Source organism: Haliotis rubra, unplaced genomic scaffold (genome assembly GCF_003918875.1).
Source record: "Haliotis rubra isolate DU_JTF1 unplaced genomic scaffold, ASM391887v1 Scf20, whole genome shotgun sequence".
Classification (NCBI taxonomy): Eukaryota; Metazoa; Mollusca; class Gastropoda; order Lepetellida; family Haliotidae; genus Haliotis; species Haliotis rubra.
This window is the reverse complement of record NW_025766003.1, coordinates 1,026,217-1,040,867: the sequence shown is the minus strand read 5'-3', so window position 1 is coordinate 1,040,867 and position 14,651 is coordinate 1,026,217.

The following is a 14,651-nucleotide window of genomic DNA, read 5'->3' as shown; positions in this document are numbered from 1 at the left end:
ATGATATGTGGCAAATCTTTACTTTCTGAGAATGAAGAAAGTTTCTGGGACCTTTGTATCATACTTTTTTCAGATCAATGAAAACGTTTTTTTCGTAAAATATGTTCATTTCAGATACTATATATGCAAGCCAATGACAGTATCAGTCAGTGACGAAGGAAGGATCCTAAACGGAAAGTGGCTTGAACGTTATAAATTTGGTGTGACTGAGCTGTACATGCGATATTGTGTTTATTGGCACAGGCACTTATGGATGAAAAAAATCAGCTTAAGGAGAGGATCATGTGACCAGGGAGCATGCCAGACCTTGTACAACGTTCCACGCCACCGACAGTGAGACCTCACTGAGTGTCTGAATCTTATGACGCATGGTACAGTCTATCCTGGTTATAACGCCACCATTTGTTCAGGAAGATGTTTGGCGTTATAATCAGGGTGGCGTTATAATCAGGGTGGCGTTATATCCAGGGAAGCATAATCGGTCGGTCAAACCTTCAACAATATCATTCACCTATAATATAAAATAGTTACAAAAAACCAAAACCAAACAAATTAATTATCATAAGTGGACCTTTTTGCATAAACCTTGAATAATTACCAGGAAATTGGACCATTTGTTCTAAAAAAAGGTTGGCGGTGGTGTTATAGCCAGTTTTGCGTTATATAGAGGCAATTTCTATTCTTATTATTATTTATTATATTCTAAACTTGAAATGATCGACTTATCATATACATCAAGTTCAGAAAATAGTTAGTGGAGATCTGGTCTGGCACCGCACCTGATACACAAATTGGTTTGCAATATTGGCTTGTCTCTTAAAACCATTGGTTGTACCCTTCTTCAGATATAATTTCTTCAGCACATTGGGGGTTCGGGTTCGGGTTCGGGTGCGGGTGCGGGTTCGGGTTCGGGTTTCGGCTGCGGCTGCGTTTGCGGGTGAAAGATGTGGACAACCCCTCTCCTAACCTTACTTGATTATTCATTTAACATCGTGGAAGCTCAACACAATTGTCCTCATTCAGACCAGGAAGTTATATTTTCACATACAACAGTAAGGTAAATATAATAAATTTATATCTGATAACAATACATACATCGACTGGATGCGTGTCATCATTTTATATATGTTACAGGGGATGTGTGAAACCAGGGATTTCTTCGTAATCCCTGAAAGATTCAGTGATTTCGCGAAATCACTGTGACTCCCAGGGATTTCATGTATTCCCTAAAATTTCCAGGGATTTCATGAAATTACTGATTTTATTGTTGTTCCATTACACACATTCCCTGTTAGGATATCAGTGAATGTGTGAAATTAATGTTTGTAGCTTAAAACTTTACTGTTGAGTCTCATTTCATCCCTTAGTTCTTTGGAGTTGAAAACTTTGACAATTTACCGATGACACTTTTGGCTAATTACTACCTTGAGTCGGGATACCAAGTTAATTTTCTCACGGCTTTACTGTTTAGTCTCATTTCATCCCTTAGGTCTTAGGAGTTGAAAACTTTGACTATTTACTGATGACACTAAGTCAAGCTAAGAGAAGGAAATTACCGGGTTTCGATAATATTCCAGTTGATGTTTTTGACAAATGACATCTGTATAAATTATCTTCATAAACTGTTTTCTACATGGTCATGTACCCTCCAACTGGGCCCAGGGGATCATTACCCCTACCCCTAAGTCTGGAGCTGACAACCTGAGAGACCCAATGTCTTATCGCAGCATCACACTAGTGCATCTTATTGTTATGATTAATAATTTAATCAATATTCCTTTTGTAGTTTCAAAAGTTACAGACGCTGTTTTCAGCGATTTCGTTTATAAATGGAAACAGGACCTTTTACAAGTTGGTAGTTTAACTGGTAGGGGAGGTAATAAGTTACACACGTACTTTAAAGGTGGATTTTTGCAGTGATTTTTATGTTAATTGTAATGTCTCGCTCTATGAGAAAAGCAATAGCTTTGTTTAGATGTGCGGTAGCGCAGCTTAGAATCGAAACTGTAAAGATTTTATTGAAGATGAGTGTCATGTTTTATTGCATTGTTCTTTGTATGCTGATGAGCGATTGCAACTTTTATCTAAATGTACAAGTCTTTAGATGTTGTTTTTGAAAATCTGGGTATGGTGAAAAGTTAGTTTTCTTCTAGCTTGTCCAGGTGTATCGTTTTTATCTGCCAAAACCTGCCTTAATATTCTTAAAAAGCGTACTGCAATTTTGTATATATCTTCTTAATGTAACTTGTACCCTTATTATTGCATTTTTAATATTCATATATTATTCTCTGTATATTGTGGCACAAGTGTCGCTCATAATTCCTTACGGAATGGCTCAACATTTTACTGTGATATAGCATTTAAAAAATTAGCGAGATTTTTCAAACATTTTGTTTTCTTTATTGAAAATAGACGTTTAAGTTTAAACAGACTAGACCATTCATAGAAATAACTTGGAATATACATCATCCCGCTGTTGAAGAAGAGCTTTGGGATATGGGTTTGGGAAGGAAAAAGTATTTTTCAAACCATATATTTCATGTTTGTCCTCAGCGTCTTCTTTCTACGAATGATGTGACAATGGACAAAGAACTGTTTCTCCACACAGCTGTGATTCGAATTGTGGTGGTCAGGGTTTCCAGAAATGTAACGGTTGTCCTAACCAGTGTAAATCAATACGTTGTAAATGTTTTAAAGTGCTACTGAAGTGTAATAGCTTGTATGATAACACTCTATCTTGTCACAACAAATGAAGTTTATCAGGAAATACTCTGTACTCGCATTATAAATTTGGTGTTCTCTATTTCAATAAGGGCTTACAGGGATGAAAATGAAATCTCTGAGCTAATATTTCGGTAATTTCATGAAATCCCTGGAAATTTTAGGGAATACATGAAATCCCTGGGGGTCACAGAGATTTCATGAAATCAATGACTCTTTCAGGGATAACGTGAAATCCCTGGTTTCACACATTCCCTGTCACATTTATTTATTGTTTCAAGGAAAAACGAAATTGCTGAAACGTAACTGTTGCTGTTCACGAGGACACAAAACAGATTATTTTCAGAAGGTATAATGTTACAACAGAATATCAATCTTTCAAAACGATTTAGAATTGCTGTTGGACAAAAAATTAACATATAAATCGACATCGTACATACGAAAATTCATTATTTTCCTTCTCTGATGACAATTTAAAACTTGCGGAACAAATGCATATTTAAGCCTTCTTGTTTACGTTAGGAGTACATTAGGTAATTTATTATCATTTAATCTGAAAGTATGTTTTATTAAATCAAAAGAAGATTGAGTATGCAACGTTTGAATGCATGTTCCTTTAAGCGTAAAAATTAGGAAGGCGTATGCGCCTAGTTAAATATTATTTTACTCAATTGATAGGCAATACATCTTGTAGAGCGAAGAGGTGTGCGCAAAAACGGAGACAGACTATTTTCTAAACATTTTTTTAAGCGAAATGAATCTGTTTGAAGCTGTAATGATTTTTACCGGCCCCATGTTTACTAAGGTTTTTTCTCCTGCCGGGTTCACGCTCTCAGTATGCGAGGAGTCTCTCTTCGATTGTTGCTTCGTCACGTGCAGACAATTTGTCACCGTGGCCTCAAACTTGAACATTTTCGGTTTTCGATTTGAGATCCCATTAGCGTTCAGGCCGTAAGTACAAATACCAGTAGTTGATAAAACGCTAGACTTTTTGCAATTCTTTTCCCCTGGTTTTATCTGAGAATAACTATTTGGCGTTTGATCGCTTTCGTGAATGACAATAACATGTATAATTTCCACAAGCATATGTGAATTAAATTTTTCGTTATTTTCTTGTGTTAAAAGCTTTGAAAGTTTTAATCATTTTAAGGTAAAGATAAGAATATGCTTATCTTTATTGCGGCGACCTTTGGTTTCAATTACGCATGATTAAATCGAGAACTGCTAAGTAGAATTAATTCTTTGAATTATTCATAACTGATATGAGATATAGAACAATGCAAACTGAATCGCTCACAATATATAGTTAGATTCATTATCACTATATCCACTGGGGGAAATCGGAAGAAAGGTCATGAGACTTTGAAAGAACCATTACTGTTTACGTCGTAGAGTTGCTCCAGTTGTAACAAGTCCAAGTTTATGTCGTTATGGATCCGTCGTAGTCATATCAAGATGAAGAATGGTCACGTGATAGCAATAACAATAATCAAGCAATAATAATCATGAAACATAGAAATTCACAAATTCCAATAGTAAGGCCACTATCTTCTAACATAAACAAAATATACATGGAAACAATTGGGCTGAGCACACATCCTTGTAATACACAAAGAAATATTGCAATCTGAGGAAAGATAATGAACATTTCTTTTATTCCACATGAAATTGAGGCTAGCAAAAGATCGTCATAAACTGATCAGTTGAATAATTCATTTTCGTAATTGTATTTGTTATCTTCGTGCAATAGGAATACAATATTATTATTATGTGACCGAAAAAGTTATAGGTTTGGCATTTATTTTGCTGGCATGTTTAACATACTTACGACGACCACTTGGGCGTAGTGACGTAGTCCACATATATCCTCTTATGAATATTAGCTTTAATATCGTGTGAAATCTACCACCCATGCAGAAAACATGACTGGGTTGAGAAGTCCAGCGTAAAGGGGGAGGAGTAGCTTCATCCTCGTTGTTACGTTAATAAGGACCTTCACGCACGTCAACCGGAGATTAAACGTGACTAGGTGATTGTCCAACGGCAAATATAACTTGGGTATAAAGAAAGATGAAATAGGATTATTGCACTTGTATAACAACGTGCATGTGCGTGTAGCTGTTTGGAGTAGAACAGACCTATGTCGGGTCTATTCTATAACCCACTGAGATGCCACGCCCGGTCTAAAACGAATATACCCCATTGCACAATATACGGATTATGAGCCGAGCAGTAATTCATGGTAAATGAAACTAGTTCTCAGTCTGAATTTAAGCCGCGAATTCGTGATAAATACTAGTATTCGGATGCGGAAGCATCAGTCAGCACGTCTTAGCGAGGTCAGACTGTACCTAGGAAAGTTTCCTTTTGAAATACTAGTATATTTTAATAGCATTGGTGTTGTAAACTACCCAGTAGCAACAACACGTTTTAGTTTCAGTTTATATGCGTTCAGGCTTGAAAAGGGAGGTGAGTTAAACCCACATTACTGCTAGAACAACATTTATGTTCATTTCATGACACTGATGTCTTATGGTGAGTCCAAAATATGTTGAGTAAAAACGGCTGTACTTACTTCATATATTCTCACATGTAGGCCCTAATGTCCTCAAATGTATATGAAAGAACGAATTTTGTCACGATTAAGACATGAATATATTTTAATTATCTAGTATACAACAGCCAATTTTAAGTGAGGTGGGTGGGGAATGGTGGGTGAGCAAGCCTCCAGCGCTGTTTCCTCTGAATTGTTGAGCCGCGCATTGTGCACGCATTGTATACTCTGTCATTGTTTGCATCTGACCTGAGTTCTGTAAGAAAATTTGTCTTGACTTCACTTAAGTAATGCTACATAATGCCGAATACCTGGCAGATTAAAAGTTCCATTTTGGACCTATTTTTGTATGACGCTGCCATAGGTTCGAACCACCGACTTTCTGATCTCCCCAAGATATAAATGTTGTCATTGAGATCTTGTACATAACTTTCTGAATTAAAATATACAGACTCCAAATTGATAAGGACAATATTTTATACACATACATGAATTTTGTTTGCATATTAAGGAAGTCCTTTTGACTCACAACCTTCACTTTTGGGTTTGAACATTTGGTTCTTCGTAAGTTAGCATCTTATCTAACTTAGGGAAAAACTATATTTAAGACTTGACATTTAAAATAAATGGTTTTATAACTTAATGAGAATGTTTTTCTTCCCTTAGAATTGGCACTGAGTATAAAACAGCCCATAATTTACTTTTGCAATGGCGCCTTGTGTTGAAATGTTTAAAATAATGTGATATTCTTTGAAAGCCGATATCGTTCTTAAAACACGCAGCTAGTCGATCACCGATGTTGTCTTCGCATTATAACGACGGTAGTGAAAGTATTAAAACGGAGAAGATGAATTATAAGATTAAACAGAATGTCGTCAACACTGTGAATATAAATGTGCACTGCATTGCACAGGGATGCATATTATCAGCGTTGCCATAGTAACGAACAAAAGAACTCTGTAATCAACAAGCCACTACACAATGATGTCCCAATGCCATTTTGCTATGTCTCCCCAAATACCGTCTATGTCACCAGTTTGCGTTTTTGTTCATCCAGCCACTATAAAAATGTCACTTTGAGCGCCATTTGTTCCATGGCAAAACTTCCAACTGTGTGCAAATGGGTAAAAGAATGACGCCAGTAAGAATTACTGTCATAAGATGAATGCAAACTGTGTGCTTTGTCCTCGTATACAGACAATATATTTCTGTAACCTCGAAACACCGTCAAGACAATTCCTGGTTAAGTTTTCATTACCTACCTCTTCTATCTTAACATTGTTGAATTGTAATGACGTTGTTTTGGAAGATGTATTCAATTCTGGAGAGACCTTGAAACCTGAAAAAAGAAAATAGCCTTGTTTGTACCAAACTAACTAAACACTGCACAGAACCCTGAAGATTTGAATAATGAGAAATTGGTTTCCCTTATGAAGAATTTTGCCTTCACAGAAACAAGCTTGACTATAAATGTGTTTTCAGGTTTCAAAGGAACGCTGACTTTGAAGTAAATAATGTCAAATAACTTCTAAAGTTTGTTTGATTTCATTATAATGTCATGCTTTTTTGGCAATACAAGCAGCCATTTGTTTTCTGAGGCTCGTAAAAAAACATTTAATTATGCGTCTCCAATTTACCTCCGCAGTCTTGATAAGATTACTTTTTTTTTCTCAAGCACAAAAATAATCTTTGTCAGGTCCAATACATAATTACTGTGTATGATAGTCACGTTCGGGATTATATTACGATGGTATGGAAATACAGATGTTAGTATTGGCCTAAAGTAAACAAAAACCCTAACTGTATTTACAGGACGAACAGTTATTATCTTGGGGAAATATCCTTATCGAATGGATTCACGTAGTAAGTACACAATCGTGTATTTACGCTGATGAACATTCCGATTTTGGACAGTAATTATTAATGGATTACCGCATCGGCATAAAATAACGAAACAACTTTGGACAGCGAACCCTATTTCGGGAAGCACGTGAGAGAAAATACCTTCTATTTATGGTTATCAGTACATATGTTACAAAGAAACGTAATGACGAAACTTTCGATGACGGAGAGGGTAAATAGTAAATAAGGCGATAGTTTGTCGACCAAGATGTCCAACGGTGTCCAAGATCCTAATATTGTTATACTGTTTCCAAAAGGAAACAACCTGAAACATCTACACACACACAGATATACAAGCGAGTCCGGTAATTCCGCGCGGCTGCAATAGCGTACTTCCGTATCGAAGGTAAAATCGTCTGCTACCACATTTACGCTTGAAATCGGGGCATTTCTACAAGGGACCGGCTTTTAATCACTAAAGGTAAGTATATAACAGTAACTGACAGATAAATTGACAGTTTTATGAAAATTCGTTTTCTTCAGACTTTTAAACCTTTTTCTTCATTATTCATAACTGGATTTAATATGAAACACTCTTTCTTACATTGATGAAGTGATTTTTGAAAATAATCTGGCCCTAATACGTTTCCATACTTTGGATCTCCAGCTGGATGTTATGCGCATCAGTTGCTGCGCAGAATTACCGGACAGTAAGGGACGTCGTCAGAACGCCGGCAAAGTCAGCCGTATGGCATAATGCAACGTTAGAATCTTATATTTGTAGGTAAATATGATGCATATAAGCATGTTTAGTCACGTAAACCACAGAAAATAAGAGACGTTAGTTGCCGTGTTGCGATCGATGTGCCTAAGTGCGCGGAATTACCGGACGGCATTTTATACCAAAATGCATAAAGGTGGTCCTAGATTTATTTCAAATTTACTGGAATGTAGACTTAGAGGAGGATACGGATTTCGAACTATTTTTTATAATTATGTATTTCTCCATTGTGCAGTCGTTCGTGTTTTCTTTTTGCAACGTATTCAGCATAAACATACTTTGGTCTATTCCTCTCGCGCGATTTACTAAAAAATTATATTTATTATATAAAGAGCTAAACCTTTGGAATAACAGTGGTTCAGGAAAGATTTGATCGCTTTGATTATTTTTTTATGAATTGAACGTCAGTGGTGTTTATACTGTTCGGACATAAGTCAAAATACATTCTGAAGATCGTGATATGTCATCCATAAACATCAAATACCAAAATGTCTTGTGGAACGACCCAAATTGGCACAAAAGATATATGCCCCTTGTACACAATATGCAGTTAATATCAAGTTACGATACTATCAACACCGAAGAACTGTCCTTTACGTTGAAGATAATTATCCAACAGTACATAGATTCACTTCTATGACGGTGTGAATATCAAACTACATCGTTATCTGTGACCTCAACCATCACCCCACAAGTGATCCTTTAATACAAGAGATATAATAATGGTCTCCAAATGGATTCCTAAGGCAAAGAGTGCAAAATTGGTAATCTCATTGATTCTGGAGCGGTCTGCGTTGCCGTGGGGAATTGCCAGGGCTATATGCTATTTCCACCATTGTTAAGCATTTGCACTGATCTCCGCTAATATCACACAGAAATGTTCCACAATTGATTGAGCTATTACCATTGCTCTGTACAATAATTGTAAAAGAGGCCTTCAAAGTGTGTGCTAGCAAAGTCATCAGGTGCAAGAAGAAATGATACTTCAGACGTTAGACAAAAGAACTGCCTTGATGTCAGTGACTGTGGTACAGAGTGTGGATCTTGAGATATTAATATTGACTAACCGTACTACATGCGGTACAAATGAAAGAAGTATTGTTTATTATTTGTCTCAGTCGGTCTGTGATGTTTTGTGATTGATATTATTAATAATATTGCGTTCATACTTATACCCAAAACTGTATATTGCTTCGAGATTTAAAGCCTGTTATTACTACTGCGTGTCTGTGGGCTGGCATTGATTTTGATATTAAAGTAAGCTGTCAAGAATAATTCGAAATTCATGTGTTCTTATATCCTCATGATTTCATAGTTTGATTTCTCATGGTCAACCGGCCTACATTCAGAATATGTAGAATGTGTATCTTTAATCGTAGAAATAGTATTTTTGAAACTATATGGTGGAGGCGTCCACAGCACGCCCATCTCGAAAAACTGTTAATCTGTAGGTTAGCTGTTTTGCATAATGCAACGATGCATCTCGGCTGAAGTGATTGTTGTATTTAAAACATGGATTATTCTTCATTGTATCCTTCATATATCGACATACTAACGTCGAACTAACAATACTCATCGCCAGCCATGCAAAATGTTGCTTTTCTATGCTCTTCTATATTATATTTTGAAAAAAGCCCAAATTTTGTGCTGCTTTCCAAACAAAGCTAAAACGTCATCTGTGTTTGTTGTTCTGAGACGTAAGGCCACGCGGTGCTTTGACGAATGCTGTGGAAAAGGTTAACACTTGATTTTCGTCTTAACGATGCGTTTAAGTCAATTTTTGCCATTGACAAGGCTAAGCAAACAACAGCCTGCGACTTGTTAGACAGAAAAAAGACTATAAAAAACACTTTCATGTGCATCTGCCGTATCTATTAATGACACTTTCGTTTCTCGAAAGGTCAGGTTAACACAGAGGCAGAGAAATACTTGGATATGAGTTTTGCAGGTCGACCTTATTGTTTCTGGGGTTGTCATAAGCGACTGTGTCAGGAAAACGAACTCCCTCGACAACATATTACAGCTGTAATTATCATGATATTCGCTGAATAGAAATATCTCAACGCCTTCAACGGCTGCTACAACTGTTATACTTGTTAAATAGATATTTCCCAACATATGATTACATTTGTGACTGGTGTGATATTTGCGGAGGTGTTTTTCAAAAATTATTATTTACAGTCGTGAAAATGAATGCAAAATGATCCAACACACTACATGTGCTAATGCGCATGCTGTTAAACAGCAACGATTATTCTATGTCCAAAGTGCACTTCTATCATTATCTATTTCCATTTTTTTTACTCATTGCCAAACAATTATTACACATTTCTAATCGATAAACGCTCACGGTATAAAAACAATCAACTAAAAGTATTTCTGATACAATTCTTATGTAAATGTCCCGAAACTGTGTCGAAAACATTTTCGTTTTTCTTTTCCAACATAAAAACAAGTTGATTGTTTCACGTCTGATGCACCCTCTCATGTCAACATGGTCGTCCTTTATCCGAGGACATTATAAATATATTGGTTTTTTCGAGGATAAAATGTTCGCACTCTTTAACTCGAGTAAAACTATCAAAATAAACATGAACTCTTTTAAGGCCTGCTGTCATTCGGGAATGAATATACTAGGCATCCATTGAAATTCGCACATTTTCGTCATCTCCGATAAAAGTTAAATAGCCCGAGGATAGGTAATTCGATATGTACTGAGCGTCACATGGCCCGAGTTGTGTGTTAACGATTTTACATCCCACGCCATTGTTTCGTGGATGTTTTCAGCTTGTGCGGTATTAAAAGAAATGGCAATCATTGGAAGAACGGTGACGATTCGTGGCAACGTGAGACGGCAATCGTTATATAACAAGCTGTTCTTGTGTGTGAAAGAAGGGATGAGTATAACGTAATAGCAGAGTTACAACTGCTCTCATGATTGTGTAGAAATGTGACAGCAAGGTTCTTCTTTCCTGCATCATCAATTTGCTCCACTGCATACTAGTATTCAACAGAATGTAGTTCCATCGGCCAATAGCCACAAAATATTAACACAGACGTCACCTCATATCAATAGAACTTTGATACGTAAAATGTGTTCTGTAGCTTGTAGCCACATACCATTGAAACGGATATGTATCCATCGGTACATATCCACAATGCTTTAACACAGAATTTCTGGCGTTAGCTCATATCGATACAACTTTGATACATTATATGTGTCCATCAGCTCATATCCACAATGCATTAACACAGAACCTGTGGCGTCAGCTCACATCTATATAGGTTTAGGCAGAGCGTATTGCCGTCAGCTCATAGCCACATAGGTTTAAACAGAGCGTATTGCCGTCAGCTCATAGCCACATAGGTTTAAGCAGAGCGTATTGCCGTCAGCTCATAGCCACATAGGTTTAAACAGAGCGTATTGCCGTCAGCCCATAGCCACATAGGTTTAAGCAGAGCGTGTTGCCGTTAGCTCGAAGCCACATCAGTTTAACCAGAGCGTATACCCGTCAGCTCATGTCAATATTGATTTGATACAGACTGTATGTCGACCAACTCAGATAACGTTAACATAGCGTCAGTGCATACCACAATACATTTATCCGTTTCATCATGAACCCCGTTGAGCAGCTAAGATGAAATTAGTTGATTTTGATACGTAACCCTACCCAGCCCACCCGGGGATTACCGGTGCCGGAGTTGGGAGAGGCTACCGTGATAATTTAGGGCATGATTTGTCCCTTACTTTTCATAGGAGCTGAATAATAATAACCCGTGGAAACATTGTTGGATCATGACAACTGTATGTCATCGTGCCCCGGCGGCATGGATCGGTGCTCATACTGTCAACCAGTGGTTTGCCTGACCGAGTCTCAAGACAGCCGCTGTTGTGTACATTGACTACAGGTGAATGTGACACAACATCCACTCATTCCGTGCGTGTACAGACATCTGGAATCAGGAACACTTCTAGACCTTTAATGAGCAAGTGCATATCGCAGCTTTATATAGCCTTTGTTGTACTTGTAAACTGCCGATCCATTCATCACACAAGGGGAAGAATACTTCGAGTGCTTTTCATCACATCGTGCAAGTGTTTGGTTTAACTGTGCTTTGAACAATACATTCCTGTTATATCACAAAATGTCAGCTTGTTGTGGGAGGAACGCCCATACTGATGGGGGCCCTACATGTTTACAACTTTGGTGAAGTCCATGATAACAGGAATGGAGCCGACAAATTTAGAAACAGAGTGAATCAGGGATTCGAACTCCAGATCATAGGGTCACGGTATGCCCAAGTCACGTTCTGGTTGAAACAGTTTCCGGTGTCTTAATTGACCGGGTTACCCGTGCTCAGGTTTATTTGACACAACTGTATCCAATGCATATCACGACTATATCTTTGTTGTGTCCTTTTAACACGATAATGAAAGATGATGAATCTGTCCAGGTTAATAGTGGTCATGGAAACGAGACAGTCATAATGAACATTGTGAATCAGCTTCTTTGATACCGAACATGATGAATTTGAAATGACATGATGAATCCTTTGATAAATGAATTGAAATGGATGCTCCTTAAGAGCCTCCTAAAATTGAAACGGTGAAATATTTTTGCAAGAAAACAAATAAGATATGAACGGGAGAAATGGGTAAATATTCTCTGGTACTAACGTTTTAATTACAATGCAGTTCCGAAAATGTACTTTCTTGACGAATGTGAAGACTCCGATACGGAGTGTGAACGACCACATTAAACCCCTCAAATAAATCCCACCTGAAATGAGTCGAGAATGAGTGAGTGAGTGAATGCGTTCAGAAGACAGCGAGTATGATGAACACATTGCCCATTATATCATCTGTTGTCTTCAGTCGTACAATGTTATATGTAATTTGTCGACTTTCTGACCATCAACACATTGCCTATTATATCATCTGTTGTCTTCAATCGTACAATGTTATATGTAATTTGTCGACTTTCTGACCATCAACACATTGCCTATTACACAGAAAATGGAGATAAGATTGAGAAGAGGATTACCCTTTTCGCCCGACCAGTCTGCGTGGTCTTACATATGGGAACGTAGCAGATGTGAGGCGGCTGATAGCGCCCCCTAGTGGCGTAATAACTCTTCCACTAGCCGATAATACCACCTCATAAATCATCACACTTGTTTATGGAATGATAAGGGGTTGGGTTTCATGAAATGAATCCAGGGACAAATATCAATGAGGTTTCTATTTCCGGACCTTGTTTCATGCAGTATATTTGAATCAATAGAGGCGAAAGTTACGAGGGGTGATGAGGATACAGCATCATTTCAGTTCCAAAGGGCAGTCCGTATGCAGGTGTTGCTGAAAAGATTCCCAGGAAGAACGTTCAAGGGTCTGGTGGTAACCAATTGGCACCAGGGGTCAACGATGCTTTGACATTAACCTGGTTAGAGATAATTGCAGTATTTCTGTCCCAGCTACTTACGTTGGCACTGTTAGATTGATGATCCCTGTTATTGCTGAAATATTGCCCATGAAACACACGCATTCATTGATGGTCGTTAGGCGAGGCATATAGATTATGGTTAATTTCGTTCATGTCTGCATTTTGTTACATCCTGGGCGTGTTTCTACCGAAGACAAATCAAGCCTATTAATAACGATCGGGGAGAATACATGAAAATATAACTCCTTTGAGAATAACATATTTTACGAAAAACACAACTAAAATTGGAATAATGATGTATTAGCCAACCTGTATTGAACTTCTGATGCAATGTCAATTTTGGGGGACGTTAACATCGTCTTTTTCACCTCGTCCCCGGTGGGGTAGCCTAGTGGTTGAGGCGTTCGCTCGTCACGCTGAAGATCCGGGTTCGATTCCCACATGGGCACAAAGTATGAAGCCCATTTCTAGTGTCCCCCGATGTGATATTGCTGGAATATTGTTAAAAGCGGCGTAAAACCAACTCACTCACTCAACTAGTCCCCGGTCTCTTACGTTAGGAGGGTTCTTTACAAACTGACTCTTATAGACATTAAAACGCTCATTAAGGTATGCAATTAATTTGGATAATAACTTTTATTTAGAGCCACTGGTCAGCTGCCAAAATAAGTTATAAAGACAAAGCGTTTTGAGCAAGCAAAGTAACATCCGTGATTGTTGAGTACTAGTATGTCATATCTCCATTGTATATTGATAAACAACCTGTAACACTGGACTACCACCTCAGTCACGCCTTTCCCTAGCTAAGCACAGATTTTCTTTCGCGCGTAATAGTAATGTAATTGGAAGTCTATATTTGGGCTCTTGGTATTTGAATCGGGTTCCAAATGAAGCTAAAGCTGCATACATATTCATATCACATATCGTAATAGAAATGTATCATGCAATTAGTTTCGTCATCATAATAGCCCATTAGTCTTGAAATGAAAGTTTGTCTACATTAAAAATTCGGTTTCAATTCGATCTTTAGAAATTCGCATAAGCAATCAATGCTGTTCATTGTAGGTTCAATCAATGCTGTTCTCAGTAGTTCAAGTCTGGCGGACTGGTATTTCTAAAGTAGCCATTCCAAATGAGTCTAACGAATGTAATTATCCTCATAACATGCCAACTATAATCATGTTTCCGTAACTTGATTACAAAAATAATTCCATATCGACATGCGAACTCTCGACCTCGAAGAAACGATGCCTTGCACTTTTGACTGTTGTGGAAAGATACTTACCGCTAGTCGTATTACTACGGACCA